The following is a 4,084-nucleotide window of genomic DNA, read 5'->3' as shown; positions in this document are numbered from 1 at the left end:
AAATAATGAATCAATTTTAATGATTGATATTTAAGAGAAAAATATATTAAGTTTATACCTAATATATTATTTTTTGGGTATCTCTAGGTTGTAGGTTAAGCACACGTTTCCTTACTCGAGAAAAGCCCCAAAATAATTTCCAGCGCACGTCTACGGAAACAACAGCAAAACGACCATATTACTAAAAAACATGTTCAAGCACTTTTGATAAAATGTTGCATTCTCGCAGGGTTGTATTTTGTATAAATGTGCTTATTGTTAAAATTAACTTGATAATTTTTACTAAATTTTAACCTATGGTAGTCTTTAAGTCTAAATTTTCTCAAATAGTTTAAAAAATACATGGTTTTTTTTTTAAAAGAAAAAGTCTATAAATTGTTTATTTTCAGACATTTTTAAAGTAGTACGATATTAAGCAGGTGCAATATTCAATAGGTTCTCAAATATTAATTTTGGTGAACACGTTTTGTTTTGACACATATATTATTAGCAGCCATTCTCAATTTTAATACAACGTTACAAATTACAATTATTTACTTATTATATGTACCTATTGTACCTGTATATTAGAATACTAGAATATAAATTAAAATGCTCAATGAAGTGACCCACATGTTACAAGCTTACTGAAACTTATTAATTATCATTTAATTATAATATAATATTATTGATTTATTATTATTATATTTTTTACACTTTTTTTAATGCTATTTTAAAGCGAGTTATGTGTATCTTAAAATTGTAAACTGTTTGTACTTGTAAGACGGAGACAACAAATGTCACTGTAACGTCTCCTTAACAATTTCATATAATAATAATAATAATAATATGTATTATTATTATAATTATTTGATACATCATATCTATATGTAAATAATAAATATTTTAATATTTTGGTCGTGCCGAAGAGGCCAGCCGCCAGGCTCATAAAAGATTGAAATATATGGTCATATATCACATATACGGCATAACGCCATAAGCCTAAAACGGTCAACGAATAGGCTAATCAAATACTCCAGGGTCTATGATTCATTTTTCCGATGTCTCTTAAAATAATTAAATTTAAAAAAAATGGTTTTCAATATTGAATTTATGATCATAAAGCGTTTTGGATTAGCGTATATAGTCAGGTGGTTCTGTTATTCAGAAACACGACTTTTTTTCGAAATTTGATTAGTAAGGTTAGCTAACCTATCTATGTTAAAATATATTAAAGTAATATGATATAAGTGAGGGGAATTAAAATAATAACGTTTTGTTGTATACTGAAAATAAATCACTTATTCTGGAACAGTCGTAATTAAAAATAAATTTAGTATTTTCAAAATAGCTAATACGAAAAAACAATAATTATAAACGTGTTCCCATTATAATTACGATTTACGACTAGTAATAATATAACATAATTATTGTCGAACAGCAAAATTGCAGTTCATCATAATTTATATTATAGTGGTGCTCGAGAAAAAAACGCAACCGACATGCGTTCTTGGCGTGTGACTCTCACCACTTCAACATTAAAAATAATAATTATTGTTATTACATTTAATAAAGAAGCAATATTCTTACACGCGGTGCATTTACGTCCGCATTTTTTTCTCGTGGAATTTCGGATGATAGTTGTAGTATACACGTGCGGTTCTGGTTCGGGATAAAACGTGTACATTATATTATTATTATTATGTGTATTACATCATTATAAAATAATATCGAACGGAAGAGAGCTGTGGGACATACATTTTATTTTTTGTTCGTTATTACGACACGTCAACACCGCAATATATCAATATTTAAATATGAAATAATATAAATATTGCATATGTACCTACTTGAGTAAAAGACGTTTCAAAAGAGTATCGAGCCAGTGAGCCACTCAAATAGTTTTGTGGAAAAGAATCTCAGAGGCATTAAACATGCACGCACACACGTCGTCACTAAGAAATAGACGCCACCGATTCGATACATAATATATATTTATATATATATAAGCTGTAATGTCTATTGGCAATTGTATAAATTATATACATCATATTATTATTATTATTATAAGAATAATTGCTCAGAGTATAAGTTTTGTTGTATAACATTATAAATTACTATTCAGGTGTTCTTTAATATTTATTAACCATGTCCATTCGTATTGTACTTATCGTTATGGAGCGGTAATTATTGCAAATTTATAGTATTATTTTACAACAAACAGCGATGATTTACAGCAAATCTGTTTTCATGTTACTTATTTTTGTTTGTTATAATTGGAGATAATAATTACTCTATAGTCCATACTCAACTATTGTCTATTACTATAGAATATATTATTATAGGCAGACAAATGTAGACGCATTCATTCATTTATTTATGCTCATACGGTTTTTTCTATATGTGAATAAAGTCGAGAAACTATTTGAAAATTTCTTCTTTCTAAACTTTCTAATTTGAAACTTTAGAAAATTGACAGAATTATAATATGATATGTCTATTAAATCGTTATATTAAATATAATCATTTTAAATTTTGGGTATTAAAACTTGATAGTTTTTACTGATAATAATGTGATGTTACTTACATAGGGTAAAGCATGGTATTATTGGCACGAAGTAATTTTGTTTTTCGTATATAAAATGTTGGATTATGAATTTTGATGTTATCATATTATTTATTTGATAATTTGCTATTCGATTTCGTAATGGAGCAGGTTAGGTGCCAATAACTACCAAAAACGAATTCTTAAGGTGCCAATAACTGCATACTTTACCCTATTACGTTTTGAATATAATTTTGATCAACATATTTTTAGTTATTTGACGTGTATTGAATGTTAAGTAAACCTTTTTATAAAAATATTGTCAATAATCCAATACAATTTTCTAGTATCCATTTGAATCAATATTTTGTTCAAATATCATAAGCAGTAATCACATAACAAGATATCTGAGATTTATTATACTGTAATATAGTGTGATGTTATTATACATTACAATTAAAATATATTAATGTAATCGAATAATGATCTCAACCATATGTACGCTAAAGTAGATACAACATAAAAAGTTAACAAGGTTTCTACTGAACGTAATATATTTGCTATATTGTATTGTATATGTGGTAAGTGCCTAAATTAATTATCAAATAGGATATATTTTAGGGCTGTAAGATCAGCTCTTAATAAATAATAGATAACAAAAATCGGGTCTACAGTTATTAAGTACAGGAAAATAAAAATAAAAATTTGAAAATACCGTCCCAAAAACAAAAACCGTTCTTGATACCGATAAATTTGAAAAACCGATTTTACAACCTATACCAAAACCAGAAAATAAAGAAGCCCGAAACTGTAATCGTTAAAATTTTAAACGGTTTATCGAATTTGATCCCGGTTTATCTATTATCTTATATAATAAAAAATTGAATATCTGCGGTAATTACAAAATGTTTTCAACATTTATCTGGCGTCAAGAATATGACATAATATAATAACAATATCTGCGCATGTTAAAAAAAACAATTTAGTGTTAAAATCGGGTTCAGTTTCATAGAAACGTTTTCGAAAAATCGATTTAAGTTTTATAAACTGTATATAAAGGCGTTTTAACTATATATATATATGTATACGCTTGCGTGTGACTATAACTTACGCCCCAACCGCAAACCAACAAACACGTAGATTGCAGACTCCGCCGCCGCAGTAAAATGTCATTATAAGTTTTCGGAACTTTGATAGTCGACTATTCGAAAAGGATTTGATGAAAATTGATACAATTTGACCGCCATACTAACACGGTAATGGTATACAATAATAATTCATCATTATGATGGTACTATTATTGGGTATACAGGAAGTCGTTGTGGTATCAATAATTAATAAGAAGACTGAAGAGTATGCGTCGACGCGTGAATACGCTTTTGTCAATCGCATGACATAATATAATTATTGCGTGTAGTAACTACCTATAATAATATTGTATAATAATATCGTCGACAAAAACTGTCCGATTTCGGTGCTTAATATTTGTGGACACACCCTGTAATAATATGTATATTATGTAAGTATGCCAGCAGTATTCTCGTATATACCTACAAGCAA

The sequence above is a fragment of the Metopolophium dirhodum genome, chromosome 1 (assembly GCF_019925205.1).
Source record: "Metopolophium dirhodum isolate CAU chromosome 1, ASM1992520v1, whole genome shotgun sequence".
In the NCBI taxonomy this organism is placed as follows: Eukaryota; Metazoa; Arthropoda; class Insecta; order Hemiptera; family Aphididae; genus Metopolophium; species Metopolophium dirhodum.
This window is presented reverse-complemented; position numbering follows the sequence as displayed.